At 38.5% G+C, this 13,410-nt stretch overlaps 1 protein-coding gene across 6 annotated transcripts in view; it reads right to left on the reverse strand.

The window, feature by feature from the left end:
- Nucleotides 1-12,885, reverse strand: part of sulf2b (sulfatase 2b) — a 143,115-nt gene extending 130,230 nt beyond the window's left edge. For 4 of the 6 annotated variants that reach the window (XM_081386425.1, XM_081386422.1, XM_081386428.1 and 1 more), the window contains exon 1: nucleotides 12,436-12,878. The gene's annotated coding sequence lies outside the window, so the exon portion shown is untranslated. Of the gene's footprint in view, nucleotides 1-12,435 lie in introns of all 6 variants that reach the window. The other 2 variants (XM_081386420.1, XM_081386430.1) reach the window with 1 other exon arrangement.
- Between the last annotated feature and the right edge of the window lie 525 nt (nucleotides 12,886-13,410).

A 13,410-nucleotide genomic window follows, 5' to 3' on the forward strand; every position in this document is an offset into this window, starting at 1 on the left:
ATGGAAGCCATGTTCATATAAGTGATTAACTGCATCAGATAAGTCTACATTTTAAAAATGCAGAAAGGTTTAAGAGACAGATTTAGGTGACAGAAAACTTTAAGGGGAAAAAAGAGAGCATTATGTAACTAGCAATTTGCAGTTGGACATGTAAACCACCTTTCTTATTGGCAGCTTAATCAGTGTATATTTTTAAACGAAAAAAAGATAACTAAATAAACCCACACACACGATCATGAGCTTCTTTTCTGGCCCAATTTTGTAGAGCTCTCCCATTGTTAAATTAACTTTCTCTCTGTCATTCAGACCTCATGACCAACACAATTAGCCTTTCACACAAATTTGGAGAAAATTGGAGAAAGCAAATGAAGTGGAGACCTAACTGATCAAGCAGAATTAAACAAAATGACTTAAATTGCCTCAGCTCTTCAGAAAGCTGTATTAGGTCAGGCTTATCTACTTGTGAGATAGTTTTACTGGTGGAACTAAATTGTAGGCATGTTAAGAGAAAAGGCCAGAATAGAGGGCCCATAAAGAAGTGGGTAGATAAGCAGGGAAACGAGTGAACGCAGTGATGTGTGAAATGAGAGAGAGCTCAGACGGACTTGACAAGGTGGCTTAAAGCCATGACGGGATGAAAAAAGAAAAAAGAAAAAGAAAAAGAGAGAGAAAGCTTGAATCTCTCAAGATTAAATATTCAAAGATGTTTTGACATGATAAAGAATGGCTTTTGTTGAAGCATTTGACTATGTTATCACTATTTTTGCTTTCCATAATTCTTGATTGTGATTGGACGACTGCGGCATTATGCAAATATTTCTGTCTAATGACACTGTATAATTGATAAAACAGTGATACAATTTCAAGTTTATTTTTTCCAAAACAATGCTGAAAAAATTCTGCCAATCAGAATTCGCATTTACATTGTAACATCAAATTCTGATTGAAACTCCCATGAAGCATTGCAGATTTTTTATTTTTTATTTATTTACAAAACACAATTTACAAAATCTCTCGTTGGGAGACTTATGTGCAGAACATAATAAATACAAATAAATGTAAAATAAAATAAATTAAGCAAAGGCACTTCAGTCCATAAGGCATGTCAAAGTTGTTCACATACATATATTGTCCTCAGTCTTCATATATTCTTAAAATAAAGTTACATGGAAGCTTAACAAGTTATATTGACAAATATTTTGAGACATCTTCACATAGAGAATAAATGTTATCACTGGAATCTTTCAGAAGTTTCAAAGAAGCAAAGTATTCCTTCAGTTCAATTTTAAACACCATTAGGCATGGATTTTTGTTTTGCCATTTACATTTATGAATATGGTATTTACCCATAATTGTTATGATATTGTACATTCTAAAAAGTTCCTTCGGAAGGTTTTCATTACCAAAAAGAATTTGCTCTAACTTTAATTGTGTAATTCTCTCCATTTTTGTTTCCAGCCAATTCATGACATCTTGCCAGAATATTTTTATCACTGGACAAGAGAAAAACAAATGTTCAATAGTTTCATCTTCCTGGGAACAGAACACACATGGCTCCACTTCAAAACCAAATCTCTTTTTAAGCATAGCTGCTGCTGGATAATATCCATTTATAATTTTGAATTGCATTTATGAAGCATTGCAGATGATGCAATTGAGACTCCAAATACTTATATATTTCCATATATTCTAATATTTTACAATAAACTTCAAATATAATGCTGTTCTATGCTATATTAAACTTTATATTGTATATTGTCACTTTTCCCATTTCATTAAGTTGCAGTCACATTTCAGCAAAATTGCGCTCGCAAAAAAGTCCACTGTCTACTGTCAATAATGTAGCGAATTACTTTCAAACCAAGTAGCTTTCTGTTGCTCAACAATGTGAATCCGCATGACCAAACTGAACCTCTTGCAGAATCAGCATGAGAAAATCTTTCGCCCTCACATGAAATTCCAGATGGAATCCAATTGAAATGAATGGATTTTGTCTGTGATAATTCGCAGAACAGCAGTAAATGAGCACTTTTACACAATGCTTCATGAGACGAGTAGTACAAGTATTTGTAACAAAACATAACAAAATTATGAAATAATTATTTCTTACTTAAACTCCTTCAGTATGACAGAAGATTGATCTGGTCTCTCTGGGTTTATTTTACCCTAATAACCTGCGTACTAACTTGGGACTTAACCTCTATGTCCCCCATGTGTGTTTCCTGCTCTTCTCTTAAGGCAAAAGTGTTCTCTCACTGCCAGACTGAGCTACGTACCGAAATACACATGCAAAGACAAGCACTTGCTATATGCAGGTATGCATGCATAACGAAAAAGCTACTGACTCAGCAAAGGACAACCCAGTGGAAACTATAAGAGATGCAAATGAAGAGGAAGCACCCAATAGCCCTGAGCCCAACTGAGCTTTCCACATGGCCGGAGTGTGTGTGTGTGTGTGTGTGTGTGTGTGTGTGTGTGTGTGTGTGTGTGTGTGTGTGTGTGTGTGTGTGTGTGTGTGTGTGTGTGTGTGTGTGTGTGTGTGTGTGTGTGTGTGTGTGTGTGAAGCACTGGAGAACTTCATATGCCTGCGTACCTGTGGTAAGCATGGAATATTTCAACAAACAAGGAACAGACCTTCTGTATGAGCTCCTGTGTGTGTGTGTGTGTGTGTGTGTGTGTGTGTGTGTGTGTGTGTGTGTGTGTGTGTGTGTGTGTGTGTGTGTGTGTGTGTGTGTGTGAGAATTAAGCCAAGCCCTGACTGATGTTCCATTCTGAAAACATTTATGTTGACCTGCTAATGACAACCATGCTGCTGTTCAAAGAGAGCACTAAAGAAACAGAAAGAGAGAAAGACACAGATTTCAAACACACACTTACAAATAAATGTTCCAATTAGGACCAAAAGGGCTTTACCAGTATGATGTCATTGGAGAACTTTTTTAGTTTCAACAAAGAATTTATTATTCTCCGGTTCTTTAGAAAACCATCTATGTGGTGTTTTAAAGAACTCCGATGAATACGGTAATCTAAAGAGCTTAAAATGTAACATTAAGAAATATTAAACATCAAGAATCTTTAAACAACCACTGATACCCCCATCTAACAAAATGCAATGCAATTACTTATTACCAAGAATTTACCATGTCAAATACTGTAGCTACGTTTACATGCAACCAAAAAATTCATTAGTAATCGAACTGAAGGCTTAATCAGACTGAAAACCCTTCATGCAAACTCCTCAATATATTTAATTGAGCATTATTCGAATAAAATTTTGTTGGAAGGGGTGGTGTAGACATGAATTAATCAAATCAATAAGAACCAGTTAAAGGGTACAAAAATACCTTGCGCGCATACGCAGTGCTGTGATGCATATGCTATACATATTACGAATGTTCGTTCGTTTATTTATGTTGTATGAACTGCAGTGGTGGAGACTAAATTTTTACTAAATATTTGCTAAAAAGCTCTACTGAAATACAGTATATGTTAGCTATCTTTTTAGATATACCATCAAGGTAAAAATGATAAAATTATAAAACAATAATTTGTAAATTTGTAAAATATTTTTTACATAAAAACTTAACGGAGTCAAAATTGTACTTCTCAATACATCACTTAATTTCCTCGTCACAAACTAGGGACAGCACCTTCTCATCATCACGATATGACTAGTGTATTGAAACAAACACGCACAAGCTTCCAGGAAATATGGTCTGTACACACACGCACACGTCCCAGTACAGACACGCACACACACCCACACACTCCTGCTGTTGAGCAAATAGAGTGTAACGGGTGAAGAGCTCTTGAATGCTGAGTTCCAGCTACCTGCTGTGCACTTCAATTCCAGAACAAGACTGGAGGAGGAAAGAGAAAAGAGGGCATCTGCCCTCACCTCTGCACTTTGTGTATACCAAACAAAGACTAATAAAAGCCCTATTTCCAAAAACTTCCGGAAGTTTCGGAAGTTGAAATCCTGGGTCAAGCCTGGTCTGTTCTGCCTGGACGACCCCAAGAGCTGGTAGTAAGCTGTACCGCTCCATGTATAAATAGGGTAATCGTGAGCGTGTCCTGGTATGGAACGTCACTTGCCTGAAGGGTTGCATCTTTGTGGTTCTATTATAAGATATGTTGTACTGGCATGTTTCTTTATGTAAATCCATATTGTCTTGAATTATTAAGCTACATTTTCCTGCAATGTCTTGTACGGTTCTTTATCGTTATTGTCAGTGTTGGGGGTAACGCATTATCGGATTACTTTTAGTAAAGTTACACATTACTTGTAATGCACTTTACTTTTCAGTTTAATTCATTTGCCTAAATTTTTTTTAAAGGTGCATTGCGCAAGTCTCTGAGTTTTTGCAGAACTATGCCCCCTCTGGTGACAAGCGAAACTGCAATATAGGCAATTTAATAGACCCAGTCTCAAATTCCGACCCGAATCCCTCTTATTTATTTTACTGTACAGGATTATAGAGGCAATCGCAGTGATCAGAGAAGGGCTCATTCAGCCCATCAGGCAATTGTTCAAGCATGTATGGGTTAGAAAAACGGGTATTTTTAACATGAAATGTTGCGCAATGCACCTTTAAACTACTACTTTTTTAAATCCTCTCTTTCATAACGTAGTCTCCTAGACATGTACACTCAAGCATGTGCGGGAACAGACAAAAAGTACAAAAGTAACAAAACACATTACTTGAGCTGCACGGGTCACCCGGCCATAAATCAGATGTTAGTTTTATTTCGCCCGATCTCTATTTTGGACTTGCAATCATTTCCCAAAATGTCAATTGTGTGGAAATATTACGAAGTCTGTATACAAGACATTAACACATGGCAGAGACCGGACCTGCCGAAGACAGACGCAGAGAAGAGAACAGAGACGTGCCAGCAGAGCAACTACTGTACCAGGCACAGCACGCTCACATGATGCTCGAAATATAGGAAGAAAAATATAAATATTGAATTGGGGGTGTATATGAATGTATCTCTGAAGGGAACTGACTGTCTTCACAAAAGTTTCAATGGCATTTTCTTTTCCTCTTACTTCCTGTATAAAGTAGTGTTTATAAGCACAGCGCTGCTTTGTGTACAACGATACCTAAAGAAACTGCTACTGTCCTATAAGCGCCACCTACTGTCAGAGAATGAATTTGCATTTTCATTTGCATCTGCTGGTTTTTGTTTTTTTGCAGGCATGTCTTATGTAGCATAATTTCACAAATCTAAAGTCAGACCATTCTGTTTTTGCTTTAAATCTGAAATGATTACAATTAAATTTAAATAAATAAAAAACTGCTAATGCTGGCATCTTTGTGTGGATCATGATGAAAATGCAGTGGTTGCCTCTAAATTCAAATGACTACGGATATATATTTATTTTTTGATTAAGACCAGTTTGGTCTGTTATTGAGCAAAAAAACAAAATTTGTTTAAAGAAAAAAAATCTGCAACCGGTATTGGAACCTGCCAATTTGCTTGTAAAAATAAATAAATAAATCAGAATCAGTCATGAAAAATCATGATCGGTGCATCACTACTTTCAACTTTCAATAAAACGTGTTATACAGTAGGTAAAGTAACATAATGTGAAGAAATCTTTTGTATAGCATGCATCACTCTAGGGGTCAGGAAATGTACTAAGTGGTCAGAATATAACAATTCTCTAAGTGTATTTTTAAAAGAAAATTAAGGTGTGTTAAATAAGCAATGCTGTTGAATGCATTACTGTGTTAAACACTTGCAAAAACACTTTCACCTTCATTTCATGAACTGCTGTGTAATAATAAAACCTTTGCTAAACATTCTATAAGGCCAAGGCAAAGGCACTTGATTGCACAATGACTGCTCAAGTAACTGGCTCAAAATTTTTTTACCTGGATCTGATTGCCCATGAGCAAAGAGAGCAGATTTCACACCTTGCACTTGTGTGTCCTGAACCAGACAAATCAACAGCAAATTGAGATGAATGAGAATGCTAACAGATCACTTAATCCAGATATTATAGCCCTCCTTAATAAAACACACAAACACTGTTCTCTCCATCTTTATATCTGTAGTGTTTTTTTTGGTGGAGCACTTCATGCTTTCTGTGACCCACACCTTCATTCTTCTCCTTAAATGACCTGCAAGCCCTATTGAAGTCCATTTGCGTCATTGTGATTGTGTGTCTTCCCTTTTAAAATATTCAAGATGTTTTTGCCGTTAGTGTTCACTGCTGAGGTGTGCCCTGAGCACATGAGTGTGTTACAGTACACAGCTATGCTTTGCTTACTTTTAGCTATGAAACACTTAGGAGACATTATATGTTGCATTATTCACGAATCTTTGCAGAAACCCCCCGAAATCTTTCACATGTGCAGGTCTGCACATGTACATTGTAAATCTACACTGCATAAACATGTTATTAATGGATTCCTGTTGCAGAAGTTTAACTGCTGACTTTGGTGTGTCACATATTTATCCAAACACTACAAATTATATTTTCTCTGAGGCATAATGTCAAAGTGGTATAACCATCATGAGATCGTAAAGAAGAAAAAGTGTCTTTGGAATTCTTGAGGGAAAAAAAGAGGAAGATATTCATTAGAATTGAAAAACCTTTGCCAGACAAAGTCAGTGTGGTGTATATCCAACATGCAGAAAACCATTTTAGTTTAATGTCAAAACAAATATAAAACAGGAAATTACAGCAAGGATTAAATGTTCTTTTGAAAAGATAGTTGAAAACTTTTTTTGAAAATAATGATAGTTGTTGTGTATACAATGAAAATAATTTAACTGCAAGCAGCGATGACGGGCCCACTATGACCATGAACTACAACAGCCAGATTGTCACGGGTGGTTGCTGGCAGACAGATGAGGGAGACGGATACGATTAAGGATAAAGGGTTATTTACAATAGTTCCAACAGAATGGCAAACGGAGAGCAACACACACATACACTTAACATAGACAATACCGGACACTGACCTGAAACACCACACACACCACCATTGCGAAATCTAGATTTGCTAAGGTTGCCAATTCTGAGCGTTACTACTGTGGACTGTTATTCTGAGTTTGATCTTGGACTGTTTCCCGTTTTTTGATTCTCTGCTGCCCGCCTCGATCATTGCCCGTCTATTGGATTGTGATTGTCAGCCGCCTGCCCAGACCTCTTGCCTGTCCTTTTGAACTGTGTGTGTTCGCTGCCTGCCTCGACCTAAGCCTGTCCCTGTTTACGATTCTGTATTGCCTTCTCCATTGCCCCTGCTGTGTCTTGCCCCGGGAATTGTTTGACTCTGACCAAAATAAAGCTGCAGATGGATTCTCACTCCGCGCTACACCGTGACATCAAATGAGTGATGAAGGCAGGTGTTGACAAAACATAACAAGTCCATGTGGTGTGAGAGTGTGACACACATCCATGAGATAATTTAAATTGAGATGAATTTCATGTCATAGGATGTTATAGGTCACTTTCAAATGAGTGTGAAGTTATCATTTGTCATGTCCATCAGTATCAAGTCCATAAGATACTGTCACAATCTAATAAAAGCACCAAAGGGAGTGGAAAGTTGTGGGGCACAAAATTGGTTAAGACATGCTTTTTTGGGTGGTAAATAATGGAGCAAATACCACTGAATTGACTAGCGCAAAACTTAATAAATCACGTTGCATGATTCCTTTAAACTCTCACTTTCCATAAAGTTAGGTCTGACAGGGAAACTCCTACAAATGCATATGCAATACGTAGTTGTTTTTTTTGTTTTTTTCATGCCAAAAGAATAAAAAATCTTTTTAAATCCGTTTGAAAATAACATGAATACAAAAAATATATTTGTAAGAATGTGGCACGTTTTAAAACATTTTTTAAAGACTTTGTCATCTTGTGCATTGACCTAAAAGCGAATTTTGTATTTTCATCTAAGCAACATATATTTTTATGTTTATTTGTATAATACTTTTCAAAATACATAATGTTTCAAAGCAACTTTACAGAAGAGCCAAAGGTGAATGTGTCAAGGGCTAAATAAATAAATAGACTCACAAACACACTGTAACGGGGTTCAGATGTTATGGGAAGAAGGAGGCGGGAACCGGCGGACATTCAAACATATTTAATAAATAAATACACAAATACAAAAATGAAAGTAAAAGCCAGCAGCCCCTCACGGACGACTGCTGGCAACACAAACCAAAAACAAAACATCAACTAAAACACAGGCCTGTCCTCTCTCGCTCTTCACTGTCGTCGCTCCTCCTTTATGCCTCCGCTCCTCCGTGAGAGATGCGAGACCGGTGCGTCTCACAGGTGTAGCTCATCATAATTACGCCACCGGCCTCGCGCCGTCCTCCCACGGCCCTCGGCCTCGTCCTGCTCGCCACACACACACACACACACTTGCTCAAAAATGTGTGTGTGATGGTGTCAGTGGCCTTTTTACAGTAAGTGTGTTTGTGTGAGCAATTAGACACAGTGCCCCATTTACAGCAGCAGAGGAATTCAGCCCAGGCAGAGCAAACACTTGCTGAACAGGATTCTCAACAGCACATTACTAGAAAGTGTGTGGTCACAAACAGAAAACAGTCAGACAGGTAAGACCATGAGCCAAATCAGAAGAAAGAAAAGACATAGTGATTATGTCCCTCTGAAACCAGAATGAGGAAAATAAATGATTCATAAAAGAAGAAACATTCAATAAACAGCCTACAGAAGATTCTGTGCGGATTCACAAACTCCTCTATGGATAAAAAGACGTTGTCAATATGTCACACAGTGTCTCACGACACTAGAAAGGTCAGAGGTCAATTATGGGAATGACCTTAATACAACAACAAAGCAGTGGCAAAGGTCAGAAATCTCTGTCAGAAATCTCATGCTTGTACATTCATTAGCAATCTGTTGTGTTTCTCAATTTGAAACAAAAAGAATCGTGATTCTCAATTTATCCAGAATTGTGCAGATCTACATCCTTACTGAATAAAAGTATTAATATATATATTTTAAAATCTTACTGACCCCAAACTTTTGCATCCAAATGACAAATACCTAGAATTTGATCTGACTGCTTCGAGAGAATAAACATTTAAAGAAGAAAATAATTGTAATCAAGATTTCACACCACTTCTGAATGCGGTTTGTGACAATTAGATTTCATGAGGGTTTTTTTGTCCTAAAAGCAACTAAAAGTCCATACGCCATAAAAATCTGAACAATGCCTTTTGAATACTTTCTGACTTCCAAAACAGCCAAATTATGATGCTATACACCTTTCTTCATATAAAAGTGAAGAGCAACGTTTATAGGCCCAGTTGTCCAGTCTTATTCCACTTTAGTCTATTCCTTGACTAAAATTGAAAGAGAAAAACACATCACCTTCACACACTCCCACAAATTGAATTATCTTACCTTGGTTCCTTGTTATTAGTTTCAGTAATTAGCTGAAGTTCATAAAACAAAACCTTCCGCTCTAGGCCCAAACACATTCAACGGAAGTCGAACATCTGCCTTTAAAATCTGCTGCTATAAAGAGAAAGGCAGAAAGGTTGTTGGGCATCAGAAACAATCACCTATGAAACAGTTATTTTCCACTGTCACTGGCCTCAACAGCAGCCTTGACTGAGTGCAGTAACTTCCTTTCGGTCCTAGCACCTCCCTCCATGGAGGTTAACAGCAGGAGGAGAGGAGAAATAGAGCAGAAAAGGAGAGATAACGCAAGAGAGACAACGAAAGAGAGAGAGAACTCAAGCAAGAGTCCAATCCGCCGGTCCTGCTTTGCCACCTGTCAAAATCGTGGGAATTTACTAACCAAATGTAAGCAATCAGTGTAAATATTGGCTAGGCCATGGAAGGCGAACCACGGTCAGAGTCCCAAAATCAACACAGCACTCAAAAACACAGAGCCAAAGTAAAGACACAGACACCACCTCTCAGACTGCTGCTGCTACACACACACACTTATCAAAGACCGCTTGTAAGCGGACGCTAATCTTCAACGACCATGCTTGTACATTCATTAAAAACTGAAATCATCAGTCGACAGCTAAATTAGACGATGGTTTAGTTTAGCGGTGGCGCTGCTTCCTTAGTCACTTCCTCTTCCTTTGAAAAAAGAAGTGAAAGAGGGGGTTTTGTTGGCTCAGCAAGTCTTGTTAGCAAGATATCATCTAAAGTAGTCCTTATCATAGCATAAAATAAGATATGCAGCTTATTCTGCAGAGCTATTTAAGTCCAGCACCACATAAAAAAATATTTAGCTGAGTTGAGAGTTTGCCATCGGAATTGAATTTCATGAGAATGACTAGGTGAAATAATGAAAAGACAAATATGTGGTTGCATGCAACAACAAATATGAAACACTACAAGTATAGTCCAAATCTTGAACGAATGATACTTCTTAAAAAAGGTTAGAAATTGTCAGAAAGTTTCTCAAACTCATAAATTATTGCTTTGATTCAGTCTAATGAAGGGTTTCCCATAGAGAGTGTTCATGAGTTGATGAAAATCTCATAAATAAATAAAGCTACATTCCGTAACTTTTTTGGGTTAAAAATTATCCAAAATAAATTTCTGAGCAAGTACATAACCAGCCAGTGTTCAAAACTATCTGCTTGCTTTAGCTCGATTCAAAACGGTAAGCTTGTAATAATGTTTTTAAGTCCAGTGGTACTGGTAGATTTCCGCGGGAAATTCGAGCATGTCTTTGCGTCATTACGTCACATCCGTACACATAAAGAAGGAGTCTCGGCTAGTAGACTATATTGCATCATTACGTCACATCCGTACACATAAAGAAGGAGTCTCGGCTAGTAGGCTATATTGCATCATTACGTCACATCCGTACACATAAAGAAGGAGTCTCGGCTAGTAGGCTATATTGCATCATTACGTCACATCCGTACACATAAAGAAGGAGTCTCGGATAAAAAAAAAAATTTATTTGTAAGAATTGTGAGACTAAATCAGTGTAGATACTGACTGGCTGTTAATGACAACATTTAATAACATATAAGCCACGTTTCCACCACAGGAAGTTCCCCCAGGAACTAGGAACTTTGGGGTGGTAGTCGTTGTTTCGACCGCAGGAACCAGGATACAAATGAAGTTCCGTGTAAAAAATTCCCCCTCAGAAAGTCCCTGCTCGTGAGGTAGTACTTTTTCAAAGTTCAGGAACTTATGGGGGTGGGACTTGGGCACAGCATTTTATTCAACCACCATTTTTAAAAGTCTTTTTTTTTTAAAAGACTGATGGACCGAAGACGAGGTTCAGGCTTTATTAAGCTTATATGCAGAGGACGAAATCTAGCGGGAACTGGAAAGTCGCACACAGTGCTATGTCATCGAACTAATCTTCACAGTACTTTAAACAACGACGAAAACACAGACAGCAAGGCCTGGGGGAAAAAAGTTCCTGGGACGAATTGTTCTGGGTAATTTAGGTAGAAACGCAACTATGGTAAAATATACACTTTTGCAACCAAGTTATTAAATGGTATTTAATTATTTAATTTTATTAATCATTAAAACACACTACCAATCAAAAAGTTTGGACACTCTTGAAATGATTGTAATTTAAAACAAAAAATGTCAAGTTGGAGTGGATAGTGAGCAGCCAATCAGTGACCAGCATGCATTTGAAAAGCATCCCAAGATGCACCTCATGAAGTTGGTTGAGAAGATGTCCGGAGTGTGCAGAGTTAGAGTTTAGACAAAAGGTGGGGCTTTCAAGAAGCTCAAACATACGATTTATTTTAACATTTTTGGTCACCACATCATTTCCATCCTTTCATTTGTATTATTTTTGATGACTTTACTATTAATCTAAAATAAAGAACGAGTATCTGTGTCCAAACCTTTGACTGAAATGAGTTATTTTGTGCAGTATATAGTTAAGAGTGTTTTCAATATCTGAGATGACATATAAAGCGTAAAGGAGCATGGAAGCTTTTGGAGATCTCAGGATGTCTCAGCCCTATCATCAGCAGGTTTCCTCTGTTTGACACACGAGCGTGACTGTCGAGGGAACAGGGTGTAACTCTGACCCTCCCTTTCTTTCAGTAACACTCCAGTCAGTCAATCAGTCTGTCAGTGAACTAATAATAACAACAACACCCATGTGCGCCCACATAGAAAAATGACACATGCACTGTATGCCCAGTAACACAAGCCTAGGCAACATGCAAACTGCTCCTTTAAGAGTGCAAAAGTGAAGGGCGAACAGAGAGGGAAAGAGGGAGGGAAACCTGTAATCGCAACTGTGGAACGTCAGATCGCCGCGCTAGAACTCCCAGTGTGCGGTTACATCAGTTGAGCAGAGAGAGAGAGAGAGAGAGAGAGAGAGAGAGAGAGAGAGAGAGAGAGAGAGAGAGAGAGAGAGAGAGAGAGAGAGAGAGAGAGAGAGAGAGAGAGAGAGAAAGAAATTAGGGCATGTCAGAGAAGCCTACCTCACACACAGCTGCAGGGGAGGCAGGTGGCAGTTTGTCCCCTTCTGTCCTGCGGCGGAGACCCCAAAACAGCAAGCCGGACTGGCTTGGGAGGGATTTAGAGGGGGGGGGGGGACTCTTCTGTCCTGAAATCTGTCTTCCTGCAGCCTGTTGCACTGTGGTCACTGCATTGCTGAAAAGTTTGTCAAACTTTCAAGTGTCTGTCAACACAGAAGTGAGAGCGAGAGAGGCTGGGAGGAAAGTTTTAAAAGAGACGAGTGAAAAAAAGAAAAGTAAAAGAAGCGGTTTCAATTTCCTGAACTACCTTGCGCGCGCACTCTCTCTCTCTCTCTCTCTCTCTCTCTCTCTCTGTTCAAGCTGTACCAGAGGCAGTGAGCTGGCTGAATCGGGACAGCAAGAGCCATCTGTTAAAACACGCCTGCCTTTTTTTGCTTTACTCACATTCTCCCTGAATCGCTGAGCGACCGAGGGAAGAGGAGGAGGAGAAGGGGGAGGCAAAGAGAGGCAGAGAAAGAGAGCTGGTACCCAATCTGAACACACAAACACTCACAAAGGGCAGCACAGGCGGAGCTTGCGGACAGAGTGAGTGAAAGGGGAAAGCTTGGCTTCAGTGTGCAGTATTCATGGTTATTCATGTGGCTTCTACCTTCTGGGCTTAATAGTGCGAGTTAGCCAGAGGAGCAGCGCTTCACAGGCAGCTTCAAGCGCACACACTTATTATGAGTCCGACTGCTATTAGTACAGACAGAAGAGATTAGTACAGACAGCACATTCAAACATGTCCTTTCAGTTACTAAGCCAAGAGGGATATTAAGGCAACTGCCAATTTTTTTTAACTTTTATAATAAAAATGTATTAATTCTTATTTATTTTTAAAAATATATATTTGTGGTCATAATTTAAACATGGGTCCCCTTTACACACTATATAAAAACTGTACCACCAAACTAACACCTTTCACACTTAAATAACAAA

The sequence above is a fragment of the Scardinius erythrophthalmus genome, assembly GCF_964197995.2.
Source record: "Scardinius erythrophthalmus genome assembly, chromosome: 15".
NCBI lineage: Eukaryota > Metazoa > Chordata > Actinopteri > Cypriniformes > Leuciscidae > Scardinius > Scardinius erythrophthalmus.